This window comes from Symphalangus syndactylus, chromosome 7 (genome assembly GCF_028878055.3).
Source record: "Symphalangus syndactylus isolate Jambi chromosome 7, NHGRI_mSymSyn1-v2.1_pri, whole genome shotgun sequence".
Classification (NCBI taxonomy): Eukaryota; Metazoa; Chordata; class Mammalia; order Primates; family Hylobatidae; genus Symphalangus; species Symphalangus syndactylus.
In genome coordinates this window covers 140624782-140644912 of record NC_072429.2, presented here as the reverse complement: position 1 = coordinate 140644912, position 20131 = coordinate 140624782, and positions in this window count along the sequence as shown.

Genomic DNA, 20131 nt, shown 5'->3' with positions numbered 1-20131 from the left:
CGTGTAGCAACAAACCTCAGACACCAGCAGGTCCTGAATAGCTCCTTAAGGAGACAGCCGGGATTTCTAGATCCTCTAAAATCAGAAGCAGTTTCCAGGGTCTCTCACGGGGGGAAAGGAGTTATCTGTGGGCCAAAAATGATCTCAGATACTGAGGGGAGTCCTGGGAGAGCAAGAGCCCCCACAGAGGCCTCCTTCTTTCATGGTGGCCAGGTCCTTAGGCAAAAAGGCAGCCTGTAAAGCCCTGCCTGGGCTCACCCCCCACCCCAGGGACTCGGGAGGGGACCAGGAGGGAAGTGGAGGGGGCAGAGGAGAAGGCCTGGGGCTCCTGGGGTTGAGGGGTCCATGGGGGGTGGCGGGGGGGGCACGAGGCAGGTGCGGAGAGAAAGCTGCCCCCGTCTGTGGATGGCGGGGCCTGGTCACCCCTCATGTGGTCAACCATGGTGATTCTGCTCACAGTAGTGTCTGCTGACCCATACACAGCAGAGCAGCGGGACCCCTGCTCCCCAAAGCTCCCATCCACGCTGGGGTGTGGAGAGGGGGGTGCCATCCATCAACCAACCCAGGAGTGGGTCGAGGAAAGCTCCAGGGAGGAGTGACAAGGATGGACAACAGGATGCTGAGCTGGGCTAGTGAATGTCACGTGGAGGGGAGGACGTGGGAAGGTCACCTCCCTTCCCAGAAGACACAGCAGGTGCAAAGGCATGAGGCTGAGGCAGGAGCGGAAGCAGGAGAGGAGGGAGAGGGCAAGTGGGGTCTGGGGTCAGGGGTCATCCCAGCAGGGGACTATGAGCACCACCAGGTGTGTGCGCCCACCCGCCTGGAGACCCCTTGGGGCATCTTGCAGTGGTCCAGAGGTGAAAGAAAGAAAGGGACTGAGTCAAAGGACATTTTGGATTGGTGCTTGTCATCCCAGCCAACCCATCAAAAACAGCAACAAAAACACATGCGGAAGAAATGGGGCTTGGGTGTCATCTGAAGCCAGCTCTCTGAGTCACCTGCTCCCCTCCCTCCTCAGTGAGCCTGGGATAGAAAAATACCTTCCCCCTCCGGCAGCCCAGCCCTGCCTCCTCACTCAGCTGTGCATCGCTAAGTGATATTACCAGCGATTACGTGCGTGGCAGTCATAGACACCGGTTACCGCCGCCTAATTGGGTCATAATTTTGACAAATGTGTCATTCTGGAGATCCTGACTGCAGAAGGATCCCGACAATCTCAGCCTCGGAACTGCCTTGCCCCTCCCCTCATCTCTCTGGCCCCTCCTCCGTGTCCTTTGCTTTCAGCTTCGTTTCCTTGTTGGACACACTGTTTCTTGCAGCCCTGGGGACCCCTAAGCCACCCTGCTGGGCACATGAAGTGCTTGGCAAATGTCTGTGTGGCATTCAAGGGACTGAGGCTGGGGGAGGGAGCAAAGGCTCAGAGATCCAGAGCCTAGCCCCACCAGGAGGCAGGTAGAGTGAGGAGGGAGCCCCACTACCCGAGGTGGAATCCAGCACCAGCCCCCACACACCCAGGGCATCAGCTCCTTGTAGGTCAAGAGAGCAGCCAGTGGCTGCAGGGCACCATATAGTGTACAAAACTCATTCACACCCACCCCCTTATATGATCCTAGGATGTTCGAGCTGGACAGCACTTCAGCAGCCATTGAGTCCAGTCAACCACGATATGAGAGGGAAATAGAAATATATTCCCACATCACACATCAGGTGAGGAGAGTGCAGTGGTGAGGCCCATCTCCCCATCAACTCCCCATCATCTCCCCATCACCATCTCCACATCATGCCTCATCATATCCCCATCATTTCCACATCATCTACCCATCTCCCCATCTCCCCATCTCCCCATCATCTCCCCATCTCCCCATCATCTCCGCATCATTCCCCCATCATATACCCATCATCTCCTCATCATCTCCCATCATCTCCACATCATCTCCACATCTTCTCTGCATCTCCCCATCATCTCTTCATCATCTCCCCATCACCTCCCCATCATCTCCGCATCATTCCCCCATCATATCCCCATCATCTCCCCATATCCCCATCATCTCATCATCTCATCATCTCCTCATCATCTCCACATCTTCTCCGCATCATGCCTCATCATATCCCCATCATCTCCACATCATCTACCCATCTCCCCATCTCCCCATCATCTCTGCATCATTCCCCCATCATATCCCCATCATCTCCCCATCATCTCCATATCTTCTCTGCATCTCCCCATCATCTCTTCATCATCTCCTCATCATCTCCCCGTCATCTCCACATCATCTCCACATCATCTCCTCATCATATCCGCATCATCTTCCCATCTCCCCATCAACTTCCCATCATCTCCCCATCACCTCCTCATCTCCCCCTCATCTCCCCATCATCTCCTCATCTCCCCATCATCTTTCCATCATCTTCCCATCATATCCCCATCATCTCCCCATCACCTCCCCCATCATCTCCTCATCTCCCCATTATCTCCCCATTTTCCCATCATCTCCTCAACTCCCCTTCATCTCCCCATCTCCCCATCATCTCCACATCTCATCTCTTCATCACCCCATCTCCTCATCTCCCCACCTTGCCGTCTTTTCATCTCCCCATCTCTTCATCTCCCCATCATCTCCCCATCTTCCCATCTCCCCATCACCTTTCCATCATCTCCCCATCTCTCCATGTTCTCATCTCTCCATGTCATCATCTCCCCATCTCCTCATCTTCCCCAGTCTGCCCCTCTCTTGGAGCCCTATGCTCCTCACACCAGGACAGCTTGAACCCCTCACCTCTTTACCTCTCAGGAAAGCCAGGCACTGGCAATACCAGTCCACTTAGATTGGGGAGTGGAGCTCCCTGGTGCTTATGTGGGGGTGTTTAGAGACTGAAGAGACCCGAATGGTTGTCAACTGTTGATTCACAGTATCACAATTATTACCATAATTAATAAGTTTTGCACCTCAGAGAATGGCTGCACAGGATAAACATCTGTGTAGCTAAAAATAAAGACAACCAGGAGATTCCAATTCACTTGGACTGTGGTGGACCCTAGAGATGCGCACTTTTTAAACTTTCCTTTTGATATTTTGTAACATCAGGACTGAGAGTCGCCTGGGTCAGGGAAGCCTTCAGGACAAGGCCATCCATGTCCCTGTCCCAAGTCCTGAGGGGCTGTGGCTCTCCCGAAACACCTGTGCTACACTGCCCCCTCCCTTGAGGGCCACCCTTGCCTTCAGGGCAGCAGGCATGGCCACAGGAAGGCTGGACATGTGGCTTATTCTAACCCTGCACAAAGTAGCCAGAATGATGGCACTTTCCCACCCTTTGGAGACAGAAGGGCTGGCCCATGCACAGGGGCTTTGGAGTCCAAAACTCGTGTCATGCATCCTGATTCCACCACTTCCAGGGGGGAGAACCTCTCTGGACTTCAGCCTGCCCATCTGTAGAATGGGGTGATGAAGTACCTGTGCCCTGGGAGGATGCAGTGGGCGAGTGCTGCCTCTGAGAAGTCTCCACACAGCAAAGCCAGGCCCACCACAAACCCTAGCTCCTCTCTTGATCCCCCACCTCCTGTCAAGGGAAGTACTGGAGAAGCAGCTCTGAAAATACTACCGTGTCGCAGGCTGTGTGGGTGCTGGCTGCCTCCTTCATCCACATTTAAGTCTGGCTCTGCTCCAAGGGCCTGGGAGGGCTGTCTGGGTGGGGAGAGTTCAGAAAAACATTGTCATGAGAGACCCCCCCAGCCCTGAGTCAGGTTGAGCATGGTGGGGGCTGATGGCGCTAGAACCCGTGAGCTGCAACCCTCAGCGCCATCCTGATGAAGCACAGCCTCCTCCGTATTGTTGTGACGCAAGTTTTTGATCAGGGAAATTACTGATTAACATATTGGCAGAGTTACCAGCTCCCGCCTGAGAAAGACTCCCTAGCAGATGAGGGTCAGGGAGCAGGAGGAGAGGTGTCGGTGTCGGTGGTGGTGCTACAGAGCGGGCTCATCTGCGAGAGGAGAGCTCATCTGTGAAACAGCACCGTTGCTGGCACACTTGCTGAATCCCGCCAGCTCACGCTGCCTTCTCCATGGACCGGAAATCCGCTCTGATGGGGAAGGAGTAGGGGCTCTGGGGGAGGGTTGTATCCATGATGGTCTGGGCTAGCCTCCCCTGGCCAGGCTCCGGGCCTTTGGAGGCAGCCTCTGAGGTCTGCTGGCTCCAGACATGTGCTGCACGCCCACCATGGACTCGGGGAGGCAAAACCTTCGAAGGCCCTGAAAGATGGCGAGGGTGTGTGGCCTGAGCTCTGTGGACTCCGCCCAGGGCTGTGGGGTGTACAGAGTGGGAGGGAGCTGAGGAAGGGAACCCTGGGCCGAGGATGCTTGGCCTCAGCCTCCAAGGGGGCTAGAGCAGAACCCCTGGGCACGAGAAAGGACAAAAGCAGTGAGTGTGCACAGGCCGGGCAGCCTCGGTCGGGCTCACCTTAAAGGCCAGTTTCAGGCTCACCTTAAAGGCCAGTTTCATGTCGCTGCCCAGCTCTAGCCCATACCCCTCCTCCCCAAAAAGCCACAAGGGACCACTGAGTCTCCTGCCCCGGGCGTGGGACCCAGCAATCCCCGGCTGCCTGAAAGATGGCCAAATATGGAATTCCATGATGGCGACTGCTGATCCATTTTGGGCAGCCGGAGGGGGCTGAGCAGGTGACAGCACCTGGCAAGCCTGCCCCAAGGAGATGCCGAGAAGTTCCTGGGCTCAGAGAGAGCATGTTCTCAGGTGAGATTTAATAAGAGGCCTGGGAAGAACAAATCCTGCGACACAATTTTATTTCCCAGCCTCCCCTGAGTTGAATAGCAATTGCCAACACGAGCTCCTGCTATAAATAGAAGAATCCTGGGCTGGGTGGCCTGAGCACCACCTTGTCATCCCTCACTTTGCAGGTGGGAAGCACCAGTGTTCTTTCCTTCATCACCCAGGGGTGCTGTGGAACAGGCTTCAGGGGGAGGCAGACACAAGTGCCGCTCCTTGAAGACCAGTGGCAATACGTGCAGTGCGGGTGCCGCCTGTGAGCCCTCCAGGAGGGCTCCCGCTGCAGAATGCCTGGCAGGTGCCCCCTCCTTCCACAAACATGTATGGAATTCCCAGGATGTGCAGGCAACATGGGGGCGAGAAGGACGAGAAGAAGGGAGAAAAGGAGGAAAGGAGGGAGGAGAGGGGAAGGAGGAAAGAAGGATCATGGCAAGAAGAGACAAGGGAGGGAGGAAGAAAAGCCTGCCCTGGCTTCAGGAGCCCTTTGTTGAGGAGGCAAAGGGAATCCCAGCCTGTCCCAGGCATGATGAGAGTGTGAGGAGCACAGAGTGTGGGAGTGGGGAAAGGGGCACCTAGACCTTCTTAGGGATGCTGGGAAAAGCTGTTCATGCGTGACCCACACCTGAAGGGCAGGGGGTACAGGTCTAGGCAGAGTGCCTCAGGCTGGGAGGAGCACGTGCCAGAGCAGAAGAGGTCCTCATCACAGGAGCAAGAGGCAGAGTAGGGGCTGTGGGACAGAGCCAGGGGTGTGCAAAATGGGAGGCCTCGTTATCGCGCTCAGGAAAACCAGGGAAGGGCTCAGAGCCAGGGAGGGGGTGACAGGGACACGGAGGTATTTAGAAAGATGATGCAGGGGCCTGGGGAAGGGGGAGCAAGGCCTGAGCCCTGAGCCACCCCTAAGTGTGAGCTGCCTCTGGGCTTCGAGAAGGCTGTGCTCTGGGGTCCCCCAGACTAACATCCCCCACACACACTTCTCTCCCAACACTCACACACACACTTGCACTCATATACAGAGACACTCACACACACATTGTCTCCAATACACACACTCACACACCCACATACACTCACACACCCACATACACTCATGCACACACCCACACACATGCACACACCCACATACACTCACACACCCACACACATGCACACACGCTCACTCTCACACTCACACACACACCCACACACTCACACTCACTCACTCTCACACTTACACCCAACACTAACACACACACTCTTACACTCACACACCCCCACACACTCTCTCTCTCACACACACACCACTTGTCTGTTGCAAATTGTTTTAGACACATGGCCACTGGGTGAACTGGGGCATAGGACTGATTCAGAGAGAGCCTGAAACTCCAGCCGTCAGCGATGAAACCAGAAACAGCTGATGTCTGTTTGGAAATTTACTTTCTGCAGGCGCTTCTGAGACTGCTTCCCCCCAGCCTGTGTGATTGCTCCCATCAGCCTGGTGGGGTGGGGATCACAGGCCCGGGCGAGGCTGGAGGAGCCACACACACCTGGGAGGTGTGGGCAGGGGCCTGGGCCTGGGGCCAGCGCAGGGGCTGAAAGGTTGCTTTTGGATGATGGGGCTCTTCTTGGCATTCTGGCTTCTAAGCTGAAGCGGGGATGCAGGAGAACAGCCCCCTCCCACCAGCCCCCCCAGGGCGACCCGCACAGGGCTCGGGGCTGGGCATGGCAGGGCCGGGAGATATCCCATCATTGCAACCCTGTGGCTGCTCCGTCCGTGCCAACAGTGGGTCTTGCCCACGCCACAGGCCTCAGCACTGCCGTGTCCTGTCCCACACTGGCCTCTTCTCCTGGGTGTCTGCCCACTGTTTCCCCAGCACCACTCTCCTCCCCAGCCCAGCCCAGCCTCTCAGGCAACAGACCTGCCCCTGGGCCTGTGTCAGCGATAGCAGCTGAGAAAACCCCTCCCTCCCTCCGCCCTGGAAAGGAGACCCCACCCAGTGGTGAGGCTGTGCTCCACAGTGAACACAGACTGCTCCTCACTTCCCCCTCCCTTCTGGGCCTGGGCAGGCAGGAGGGGGCTTTCGATGAGGAGGTGAGCTCTGGCGAGACTAATCTCCTGTTCCCAGGGAGCCTGTCAAGCCACTGAGAGGTGGGGAGACCTCCGAGGCTCCCACTCCCAGCTGTGGGGCAGGTGGACGGGCAGGGGAGAGGGGCATGGCTCTCACCGTCTTCTGACCCCAGGCCCTGGTTGGATACCAATGGGGCTGGCATTGGCATTCCAGAACCCCTGGCAGGAACTCCGGCAGCTCCTAGAGCAGGAAGGGGCAGGTGGGACCAGGTCCGAGAGGGGAAGCCCCCAGGACCAGGGGCCCACAGTTAGCCAGGCTTCAGCTAGCCAGCATCCAGGGCGTTCAGAGGACTCAGTAGGGAGCTGGAGACACTGAAATCTTTGGTACCACTGAGTGCTTGAGAAAAAGAGTGGTTTGCGCTGAGGGAGACAGGGTGGTTATACTGCTATATAGCCTGCGGCTCTGCTGACAGCAGGAGGAGGCTGCTCCCTCTTCCCCCAAGACGACCCCAGCCTCTCTCCCCTTCCCCCATCCCACCTCTCCCCCTCCCCCTTCCCCCTTTTCCCCCTCTTCGTTCCCCTCCCCCTCCCTCTCTCCCTCTTTCTCCTCCCTCCCCTCCCTCCTCCCTCTCTCTCTCTCTGAGCGGTGCATCCCGCCTCTAAACAGTGAGGGAAAAGCAAGCCTTCTTATTCAAAACGTTAAACAGACAACCCGGGTGTTCATCCGAGGCAGGAGAATGGCTCCGTGAGATAGAGGCTGTCTAGCCCTGACCCATGTCGAGCTCCCCTGTGTCCTTGGGGTCTGGGGCAGCACCTGGCCGCCTGGCCTCCCTGCATGTCCTTTTCTGTGGCATGCAGAGCCCTGAATTGCCCTCCTGCATCCCCGCCCCATGTCCAGGCCTCTGTAGTCCCCCTGCCTCCAGTGGGGGACATCTGCAAATAGGATCAATGCCACGCCTCTGTTAGGTCATGTGATATGGCAAAGAGGAAGGGATTTTGCAGGTGTAATCAAGGCCCCTAGCAAGCATGGCTTTGCTCTGAGCCAAAGGGAGATTATCCTAGCAGGCCTGACCTCATCAGAGAAGCATCTTGGGGATCTTTGTCCTTCCCTGAGCTCGGAGACTTCAAACCACAGGGAGTCTCTCCTGCTGAACCTGAACAAGCCAGCCCCCACAAGCAAGGCAGCTTTAAGAAAATGGATTCTTCAATGAGCACATGAGCTTGGAAGCAGACCTGGGGCCACAGAGGGGGTCTCACTGCAGCCAGCTGAGCCTGCCATGACTCCTGACCCAAAGAGGCAGCGAGATAACACCTGGGTGCTGGTGGAAGCCTCTAAGTGTCCAGTGATTTGTTATGTAGAACAGAAAACAGGTGCCCTCTCTTTGCTGGGCATCCAGCTCCACTGCCTTTCCCAGCCTCCTTTGGGGTGGCCACACAGCCAAGGTCACCCAGTGGGATGTGGACGAAGAGAAAGCAGCTACCGCCAAGCCGGTGCCTTGGCTCAATGGCCTGGGGCTGGGTGAGAGGAGGCTACAGCGATCGGGGTTCTCCAGAGAGAACAGACTGGGGGACACACATGTGCATGTCAAGAGACGTGTTTCAAGGAATTGGCTTACATGATTGCGACTGTGGGGCTGCAGGTCGGAAATCCATAAAGCGGGCAGGTGGGCAACTCAGGCAGGAGCTGAGAGGTGGAACTTCCTCGGGGAAATCTGTTTTGCTCTTAAGGCCTCGGACCAATTAGGTGAGACCTGCCCAGACCATCAGGGTCATTCCCTTTACTTAGGGCCAACTATCGCCCATATTCACCACTTGGGTAAAAGACCGTCTTGGCGGCCGCTAGTTCTGTGGTTGGTGAACAGTGGGGCTGCACCCAGCCAAGCTGACACACAGAGCTTATCATCACGGAGCCCTAATGGGGGTCACAGGAGGGGCTCTGTGGAGGAAGCTGGGTCCCTGAATGGCCATGTGGAGGGGAAGCTGAGAAAGAACCCCCACTCCAGATGGAGCCTGAGTTCGAAGTCCATTTTCCGCCATCACGTGTGTTGAAGCAGCTGCCCTGCCACAGCCTGCACGGGACCTCTGAACTGAGTCCCCCGGCGTGACCTCGCAGGTGCCAGGGGCTTTGCCCCCCTGTGACACACTGACCTGGGAACAAATGGAAGAAACCCCCTTTCTTGGCCCCAAAGTGCCCCTGAGATCGACAGGCATCCTGGTCTTCCGTACTGAGCAGCAACGTCATAGGCAGAGAGGAGGCAACCAAGACAGAAGGTGCCAGCCTCTGCTCCTGCCCCTCATGGTCTCAGAGTCCCAGACACAGCATACCTCCCACTCGCGGACCAGGTCTGTGCCAGGGCCCCGGCCCCTAGCCCAGCCTCGTGGCTCCTTGTCCAGGTCCTCTGTGGCTCCACCACGGGCCTGCCTCCACCTCCAGGCTGCAAGGCCAGGGCACCCTCCCACGTCTGAGAGACTCCAGGCCCAGATGCATCTGCAGCCTGCAGCCCTGGCTGAGCCCCACTCTGAGTGAGCAGGGAGAAAGCTCTGTGGGCTGGGAGGGTCAAAGGGGCTGTGTGAGGGCACAAGGCTGAGCTGTGCCTAGTCCAGTCCACCCCTCTCTGAACTTGAAGCCATGGCAGGAGTTGAGCAGACAGAAGTGACAGAGGCAGGTGCCATGGGGGGTGGAAGGTCCCTACCAAAGGCGGGCAAGTCTGGTGACTTCCAGTGGGCTGTCCAGTGACTTCCCCACCCCGGCATCTACCCACAGCCTCACAACTCCCATGACTGCCCACAGTGCCAGGACCATGGTCCCGTCTGAAGGGTGGGGCGCCGAGGCTCCAGCCAGCTCACGGCTGCCTGAGGCCCCACAGCAGCCTCATAATGGGCCTGGTCTGCACCCAGACATCAATGTCTCAACCTGCTCCAGAGAGAGATGGGGACAGAGACGCGGCTTGGGCCTGGGGTCCTGAGACTTGAGGCTGGGAACTCACCAGGTGGCCTGGGGTCTGGGGCCACTGGCAGAATCAGTCCTAGTCAAGTGCCAGTGGCTGCAGCCTGCTACACCTGCTGATCCTGATGCTGTCTGGATCTGCATGAGGGGAAGAGGCAGGGAGGGGGAAGCAAGGAGAGGAGGCTGCCCAGGCACATCCAGGATTGCTGTCATCACCCAAACCCTGAGCGGCCAGCGTCTGGGCTGTTTGTGCCCTGAGCAAAGCCTTGGGTCAACTCTCCAGTATGAACAGGGCCTGGAGTCAGGAGCACTGGGTGGTTGTGGGGAGGCACCTGCAGGGTCAGGCCTCTCCCTCCAGGCCCAGCGCTCCCCCTCCCCACCTCCCAGTTCTCTCCCACCCTCTCTCTCCCTGTTCCGTCTCTCTCCGATCTCTCCTGCACTCTCAGTTCTACTCCACTCTCTTCCTCCTGGCCTTTCTTCCCTCTCTGATTCTCAGGCCTGGCCATGTTCCATCCAGCTCAGCCCTGTCCACAGGAGAGCAAGAAGCAGTGTACATCCTACCACACCCAGCACTCACTCCAGCCCAGCAGCCCAGGCGCAGGCCCAGGGGCGGGAGATGAGGGAGATGAGGTGCTGACAGGTAAAAATCCCTTCTCGGAGATGCCCAGCAGGTAAGACGTGGCTGAGTGGGAACAGATTGAAAAGTCAGGGACCTGTTCACCCTGCTTGTTTTCCCACACAGCTGCGCACTCCAGGGATGCAGCCAAGCCTGCATGGCCCCTGCAACCAACCTCCCAGTGCCTGCAAATGGCTGGGCTCAGCCTTGGGGACAGCAGTGTTTGGGCCTGAAGAATGGAGAGCTGCCCCACTCGAGGCTGTCTGTCCCCAAAACCCTGCAGAGGGGACTCTCCCAGCCCCAGAGTGAGACCCACAGGCAGGTGGCCTTGTCCTTCCAGCCTCTAGGGACTAAGGACAAGTCACTCTGGGACAGGAGAGCTCAGGGAAGATCGTGAGGCTTCAGAACCACCTGTGTCAGTGACCTCGGCTTGAGGCGGGTCCTCATCCCCGGCTCCCCCAGCTCTCTCCTCTTGGTTGTCCTCTTGATCCCCTGCGGTGATGAAAACCAAGGGAATCTCACCATTTCTCCCCTAGAGCCAGCTGGCCACATCTTACCCACAAAAGATGAAACCCAAGGAATGGAGCTCAGCAGGCCTGGGCTGGAAATGGCCCCGGCACAGACACCCAGGTCACTCACCAACCGTGAACAGGCTGTGTCTCCTAACGGGGGCCTTTGGGGAACCCGAGTCTCATAACATGCCTTGTACATCGTCTAAAAGGAGGAAGGATCTAAACTTAGACCCGCTGCCCCTCAACTCCCATGGTGCTCAGGGCACTTGCTTCCTAGAGTTTGTCGGGGACACCCTTGTGACTCAAGGCTCACCTCTGGGGAAATAAGACTCCATGTCCAGGCTGGAAGGAAGGTGGAGGGGGCATGGGGGCAGAAGGAAAGGACGTGAGAAGACGCATTTTTCATCCTGGCATCTCTCTTCCCACCGGGCTGATGGCTCACCTTGCCTCCTATGTGAGGACAAAGCCACAGCCCTAGCGTTGCTGCTCTGTGTTTCTCCAAGTTCCAAGCCCTGCCCAACCCCGACATGCTCTACCCCAACAGCCGCAGGGTGACACTACTCACATGCCAACGTTGTCGCCCATCCTGCAGGAGGGGCCGGGCATGCCAGAGAGGGGCAGGGAAGCCTACGTTCTAGGAGCCCCATTTCCAGGACAGGGAGATGCCCCCCAAACTGGATGATGTCAGGATCCAGGTGATATTTGCCCCAAGTGGAACAAGGCAGGCACAGGTGGAGAGAGAGGCCGAGACTGGCAGCCTGATGGAGAAGTTGCGTGCCTGGGGAAGGAAAACAAGAACAAGCCGGTCCTCATGCTAAGGGCTACTGTCCTAAGTGCCTGGGGTGCATTTTCTCTTGACACCTGCAAGGCAGGTATGTTTAGGACCCCAGATCTACCCCCCTCACCTCCCTGGCCTCAGGCCTCAGCCTCCTGTTCTGCCTTACCAGCCGGAGTCTCCTCTGGGGCCTAAAACACACCAGGCGCTCTCCCACCCACAGCCTGTAAACTTGCCGAACCCTCCTCCCACAGGCTGGTTTGCTGTTGTTTTAAACAATTTCTAATTTATAGAAAAGTAACAAGTACAGCACAGGTAACTTTTTCCCGAACCGTTTAACAGTGAGTTGCCCAAATATTTCCTCTTCTGCCACAGACTCTTGAGTATGTTTCTTAAAACTCAGACCTTCCGCACCCCACAGCACGATCAGTGAAGTCGGGGGCTGCTGGCTGCTCAGGGCAGTGGGGTCCTCCCATCTGCAGGCCCCATCCCAGCTCTGCCAGTCGTCCCAGCTCAGAATCTTGGGTTCCTGTGCACTGTCCTGGCTCGAGTCCCCTCAGCCTGTTATGTAGCACAGAAAACAGGTACCCTCTCCTTGCTGGAAATACAGCTCCACTGCCTTTCCCAGCCTCCCTAGGGGTGGCCATGCAGCTAAGGTCACGCGGTGTGGTGACCTTGGCCTTTCTTAACTTTCACGACCTTGACACTTTTGAAGGTTACAGGCCAGTTCTTTAGTGGAATGTCGCTCAATCTGGTTGCGTCCGACGTGTCCTCACGATTGCATCTGGCTCCTGCATCTTTTATAGGAACATCCCAGAAGTGATGCTGTGTTCTCACTGCTTCCTGCCCGGGTGGTGGGGGTTGGGGGAGCTATGGTTTTGATCTGTTTCATCACGTTTATCACTTGTCGGTGGGGGTGGCTGTCAGGTTTCCCCCATGTGAAGTTATTTCTCCTGCTTTGTTATTAATAAGTATCTTGTGAGTGTGTGGGTCAAGCTGTGGTGCTTTAAAACCATGTGTGTATCATATTCTTCATCAAGCTTTCCATTCATTCATTCATTTATATTTGTCTGGATTTTTCCCAATGGATTATAATGCACTATCAGCATCATCAGACTGTCCTAGATTTGGCCAGTGGGAGCCCTGCAAGCTGACCCCTGTGGGCTTTACATGTCCCCAGTGTGACCTGAGCACCACCTTGCTTTCTGGCACAAGATGCTCCAGGCACATCCTGTGCTGTCCTCACCCAGCCCTGGTCAACCTCTTCTCCAAGGAGCCCTGGCACCTGTGAGTGAAAAATGGTATTTAGACACCAAGGTGGGGGCTCCGGTGTGCTCACTGCTCTTGGGGCACCATCTTTTTCAGGCCCTCTAAGTGGAGAGAGCTACAAATTAAGGTATCTATTGATGTGTGAAAAAGCACTCCAAAACTTAGTGGCTTAAAACAAGAAAAACTTTTTTTTTTGCAATTTGTGTCAAAAATTTGCAATTTGTACAGGGCTCGGTGGTGACAGCAGATGTCTGCTTCACTCAGCATCCACTGAGGCAGCTTTGAGAGCTGGAGTCATCATGGCAGGTGAAAGTCACGTCATCTTTTACGACTTAGCTTTGGAAGTCATATGGTGTCAGTTACAGGGTGGTCACCCTGCCCAGATTCAAGGAGAGGGAACATAGACCCCAGCTCCCAATAGAACAATGTCAAGGCCTCACTGCAAAAAGGACCTGAGGGTGGGTGGCAGGGATGTTGGTATGGCCATCCTGAGAGTACAACCTGTCACAGGAATATATATATATATATATATATATATATATACCATCCATCTATTTATCATCAATCTCTGTATATCTATCTATCATCCATCTATCTCCTTACCTACCCACCTATCTATCTATCTAGAAAATTATGAATTCATCTGGTGTTGTGGCTTAAGCCAATACGAATTCATTCTTTTATCATTCTGGAGGGTGGAAGTCTAAAGTGAAGGTGTTTGCAGGCTGTTTTTCCCTTGGAGGCTCCACCACCTCACCCCAGCTCCTAGAAGCCACCTGCATTCCTTGGTTCAAAGCCCCTTCCTTCACCTTCAAAGTGCATCACTCCAACCTCTGCTTCCATGATCACTTCCAACGTCAAAACAGGCTCTGCTGTCTCTTATGAGACCTTGTGATGATGCTGGGCCCATCTGGATAATCCAGGATCACCTTCTATCTCAAGAACCACAGCCTCATTACACATGTGGAGCCCCTTTTCCCATGTAAGGGAACATATTCCCAGGTTCCAGGGGTGAAGATGTGGGCATCTTTGAGGGCCATTTTTCAGCCCCCCACAGTCATGACCGTGTTTGTCAAACCACAAAGCCCAAGAGAAGAGAGTCTCAAGGTGATGGGGAGGGTTCTGCACACCTGTGTGCATCTCCATGCCTCTCCCTCTCCCTCAGCCCCGCCCCCAGCCCTTCAAACCCACCATGTGTCTCCACCTCTGCTGCCCACCGGGGAAGCTGTGCTGCAAGCCTTCACATGGCTGACGAGAGGCTCCGTCAGCCCTCAGCACTCCACCTCTCATCCTCTGTGACCAGCTGCCATGGGCACACACACCACACAGATCTTACCTGAACATCCTCCTCGGGCCCCCTTTGTCTTAGCTACATCCTCCGCCCAAGGACAGCCTCTGACCTCTTCCCTCCCTCCCCATCACCACCAGCATGGCTTTCTCAAGCTTCCTCCCTCCTTCCTGCCCATCCCTCAGGATACATGTATAGAGCAGGCTTCCAGAACCTTCCTGCATTCCCTGGGGTTAGCTGCTCCCTGAGGGTGTCTATAACTTCCTCTCTCACCCCTCATGGTGATGATGGTAGGTCCTTAGCACGCCTTGCCTCCGTGCTGGGCCCCACCTCGGCTCCCACACCTGTTGGCTCACCTCCTCATCACAATCGCCTGGAGGTTGGGGCGTTATCATCAGCCCATTTTACAGCTGGGAAGCTGAGACTCGAGAAGGTTGCTCATTGGCCGGAGCAGACACGGGATGGAAGCTGCACCGTTCCCCTCTCCTGGGGGACATCGCCCTGTATTGGAACTGCTGTTGCCCCTGTCTCCTCCTCTCTGGCCTGGGGAATCTTCATCCTGTCCATCACTGCCCGAGGCATGGTGACCTACAGCAGGTGCACATAAAACGTGCGGGTAAATGAGAGCCTCATGGGCAAGGATGCTTGAGGAACAGAGGGGTGCACGGGGTGCAGGAATCCAGCTAGACTCACCGGAACTCAGGTGGGGTCAGCCCTCACCTCATCCTCCCGCTGAGCCTCCCAAACATGCATCTTCTCACCATCAGAATGTAGCAAGAGCCCCTTGAAATCCTTAAACCCAAACAAATGTTTATCTTAATAAGCAGGCAAACAATCAGATAAGCCTCTTGAGCATGAAGGGCTACCCAGGGACTGACTTCTCACTGTGGTTCCTGAAGCTGAGACTGAGACCACCTGCCTGCTGGCCCGCCCGGCCCACAGGCCCCAAGGGAGGGAACAAGCAGGGCCCTGAGGTTGCCATCCAAGCCTCCTGTGCAGGCCCTGAAGCAGCTGCTGGGCCCCGGGCTCACCTCTCATTCTTCCCTCATGAGGCAGGTGAGACCAGATAGAGTCCCAAGTCCCAGCACCTGGGTAAGGACACAGTTCCCCAAAACGTGTACTGACCACACTTACCACCATCACAGTTACAGGACTTGCCGCTTTGTGGATGGGGCGAGCAGTGGGGTAAAAGCTCTCCCACCCTGGGTTCAGATCCTGCTTTGAGAGCTCACCACGGGCATCTCAACTTTGCATGACCAGGTATTCCCATCTGTAAGCTGGGGATGAGGCCGAATCCCTGGCAGGTCGGCTGTGAGGACTGCATGGATTAATTATTAATTGTGTCCTGGTTTGCATGAGAAATGACAAAGTCACCTGTCTGGGGCATTTTGGGGTGCCCAGAATTGGTCACCTCCTTGGTTGCTTTGCAGGAGAAGCTCCTGTGCAAAGGGCCCCTTAGAGAAGCACACGGAAGGGGCATCGGTCACAAAGTCCATCAGCCGTCACTGTTTGCCCATGTGGTGAGTATCAAGAAGGGTGCTTGGGCCAGGCACAGTGGCTCATGCCTGTAATCCCAGCACTTTGGAAGGCCAAGGCAGGCAGATCACCTGAGGTCAGGAGTTCGAGACCAGCCTGACCAACATGGTGAAACCCTATCTCTACTAAAAATACAAAAGAAAAAACTAGCTGGATGTGGTGGTGGGCACCTGTAATCCCAGCTACTCAGGAGGCTGAGGCAGGAGAATCGCTTGAACCCAGGAGGCGGAGGTTGCAATGAGCCGAGATTTCGCCACTGCACTCCAGCCTGGGCAACAAGAACAAAACTCCGTTTCAAAAAAAAAAAAAAGTGGGAGTGCCTTTTCGTCTTCATCTGAGAGCACTGCCTAATGTTCTCACGCTCAAAACTCGCATGCAAGCCAGCTCACTCCCTACAAAGCAGGTCTGCTCACCGGAGGAGGTTTGATCAGAGGTGACATCATCTGTCAAGGAAGGCAGGGTCGCAGCAGAGAGAAGTGAAGGTGAAGACAAGACTCGGGGAAAAGGGGGACTCATGGCCCAGAGTGGGGGAGAGAACCCCCTCATGACTTACCCTGCGGCGTCTCCAAGAGGTAAGGGTCAGTGGTGGTTGGAAGTGGCAGCATGACCACCCACGGCCAGCTGGGTATGGCCTGGCTGGGTGTGGTCCTGGTGTGGATGGAGTGTCAGGACCCCATCCTACCTGAGACACTCGGCTGACCCAGGTCCCCAGGGCCACTGCCAGGAGCTCAGCTTCCCACAGGCCATGGGCCATGTAGGTGAGGAGTGGCCTGAGGCGTGGGTGTTCCCAGGAACTGGGAAGTGCACCATGGTCTCTAAGTGACTCTCAGACTCCTCAGGAAACCAGTGCACACGGGAGCAGCTCCAGGACCCTCAGGGTGGCCCCAAGATACCTATAGATTGATCTTGGTGGCCCTTGGATGTGCCAGACAGCCCAGAGAGGCTCCCAGGAGGACCCCCACAAATCAGAGGCTGACCCCACGCATCGACACCTGAGCATCCCCTCAGAGACCGGGGAGCACAGGGGGACTCTAACTTCTCACTCAAACCAGGACACAAGTAATCACTACGCTGGAACCAGAGGCACATGGGGGACTTCCAGCAACCCTCTGGAGGGAGAAAGCTAGAGTCTGTAGCGCAGTATCCTGCTGTATCGCTAATGTAAAACCTAACTCTACCGCCAGGTGAGCACCAGGGGAAATGCCTTTCGCAGGAATATTTATCACGTAGATGGTTCGACACCTTGCTTTCCCTGGCGGCCAACACTTCCCTGCCTGCATGGATTTATTAGAAGTGCTCACACCTACCCACCCACCCGACCCACTGAGGAGGGGTCCCTGGGCCAGGAGCACACAAAGGAGAAGGTGATACCATCAGCAAGTCTGACTGTTCCTTCCTTGTCGTTTATTTTTCACAACTTAAAAATCATGGAGTAATCCAGGGTCACGCAGTAATAATCAACCACCAACCATCTCTCCTGCAGTTGGCCAGGCTTTGGCAAAATACACGCCTGTCTTACAAAAGGTAATGCCAACTGCGCGAAGGAAAACTTGGAAAATAACAAACAGTAAATAAAATAAAGCAAGCTCTGCCTATAACCCCATCATGCAAACAAAACCATTGCTAATATCTGGGGGCACATCCTTTCATTATTTCTAAAGCGCTATTTTCCTAGCTTTTCCTAAGATGATGGTGATTTCTTGCTAACAGTGTTGGAATCATATTACACTATATTACCTGTTAGGATCACACTTTTTGTTCCCTGCAAGCATTCTCAGTATGTGCTCTTAGCAAGCATTATTTTTTAATGGCTGTAATATTCATTCAAGTGGATAACCCACAGTTTACTTAAACATCCCCCATGTTCAAACACTTAGGTTGTTTCTAATTATTTTGCTAAAAATATCTATTTTTTTGTATTTAAGATTACTTCCTCAGGATAGCATCCTAAAAATTAAACTGCCAGTCTAAGGGAACATTTTTAAGCATGTGATGCAGGCTGCCAACTGTCTGCTCCTGGGGCATCCCTGGCTGCACCCAACACAGCACACTTCGGACATTACCATGTTTTAATGTCTGTTCCCCTTATTAACAAGAATCCGCACTTGGTTTTAATGTGCATTTCCTTTATTACTAGTAAGGGAAGAAAATTTTTCCATGTTTATTTCCTAACAGTATTTATGATTCCTGGGAATTGGGCAGCCACATACTTTGACTAATAACCTATTTGAGGTTCCACATGTTACTTATCAATTTTTAGAAACTCCTGTTACACGCTGAAGATGTTAACCCCTGGAATGCTGTGTTGGCTGGAAATATATTTTCCATGTGGCAGTGGCTTTTCATTTATGGCCTTTTCTGTGTTTGCTAAGAGGCAAGAGCTTCTGATTTTTCTATAAGTCAAGCTGTCCATCCTTCTCTTTGTGATTCTAACATTTCTTGTCTGACAATATCCTCCCCTTTTATGTGTCCATTTTCAGTTCTATTTGGTTCTAGATTTGCAGATCCTGAGCGTGTGTTTTCACACCATCATCTCAAATCTGGGGTTTATCCAGAGGACAGATGATAGACCAATTGCACGCTTTCAGCTTACCGTGGAGGAGGTCACTTGTGATGCGGGCAAGAAGGGGGATGTGGGGTGGGGAAGTAGTGAGATAAGGTCTCTGGAAAGTGGAATGTCTCCCCCAGCCTGTGACTGATTTTCCCTGCGTGACCTTTCTCCTCCAGTCATCACTTTTTGTCTTTGCTTTAAATCAGAGGTTCTCAATCAAGGACAATTTTGTCCTCCAGGGACATTTGCCAATGTCTGATTGTCACAGCTGGGAGGTGCTGCTGGCATCTAGTGGGCAGAGGTCAGGGAAGCTGCTCAGCATCCCGCAATGCACAGGATACAGGATGGCCCCTGTCCCCAGAGCAAAGAATCACCCAGCTCAAAATAGCAATAGTGTCAAGGGGAAGAAATCCTGCTTTACACTGAATGCTAGCTTCCCTAGATGGATTAGCTAAAATTATACTAAAAAATGATCAAACATGGGTGGGTCTGAGAGGGCTAATTGTCCTACAATGCCCATTCTCTCCTCCTTTCTTGCACAGAAAGTTTAGCTGGGCACAAATAGAAGAAAGTGGTTACATATCACAATTCTCCTTTCACCCAGGCACAGCCACATGACTAATGTTCTGGCCAGTGACATGCAAACAGAAGCAAGTGTCCAGGGGCAGTTTTAAAAGTCAGCTGCCACTCACACCTTGCCTCTCCCTTGCTGCCCCCTAGAATGCAGATGTGATCGTTGGAGCCGTAGCACCCTTTTTGCACCTTGAAGTGGCTTTGGGAATGGAGGCCATGCTTGGGGGACCAACAAGGCAGAAGGAGCCTGGTCTCTGAGCTCTCTTTGGAGAGACCGTTTCAGTCCTGGCTGGCCTGCCTCCAGGCTCTATGGAAAAGGGAGAGTGAAGCTTCTTTCTTATTTAGGCCGTTGCTATTTTCAGTCTCTGTGACTTACCACCAAATCTAACTGTTGCAAATGGTGAAATGGGAAATGTTTGTGAAGACTTCTGATAAAATTCCAGCGTGAATTTGAGAGGATTAAATGGAATAAAATGTGCAAATTGCTTAGCTGATCACTTGGTACACAGCAGGCATTTAATAGTAAACTGGCTGAGTTATTGTGAGCCCCACCATGTGATGGGCATTATGCCAACAAGCTTATACCCAGTGTTTTAATCCTCCCAGCAACCTATGAAGGTGGTGCATTCTGGTCCCTGATAGGGATGGGGTAACAGAAACACAGAGACTACTCTCAACTTGCCACCATCGCACTGTCAGGGCAAAGCCAGGCCGAGTCCCTGCACTGTGCCACCTCCACCTCAGCAGACATGGGGGACTGCATGGTTTGGAAGCATTTAGGATCCAGCAACTATGAATAAAACTCTTTGCCTGAAGATCTTGCTTCATCCCAATACTGTGAGCTTTTTGTCGCAGCCCGACAGGGCTGCTTCAGCTCCAACCATCACATCTGCATTCCAGAATGCATCTCCAACCCTGTGAGATACCCATTGTGGCATTTGTGTTGCCACAAGAAACCTGAGTCACAAGGAGGCTAAGTGACTTATCCAGCATCACACCACGAGTGGCAGAGCTGAAGCTCAAATCCAGGTGGATTTGATATCAGAGTCCATGTGCTTAGCGACGTGGCCACACTGCCTCTCAATACATACAGCTGAATGAAGGCAGAGAGTGCAGGAAGAAATGCCAGCTGTGGCTATGATGCCACTGAGTAGCAGGATTAAGTAGCCACCGTGCACTGACTCACTCAAACTCACAGCAATTCCTGATCCAAAGATAAGGACACGGAGGCTCAGAGAG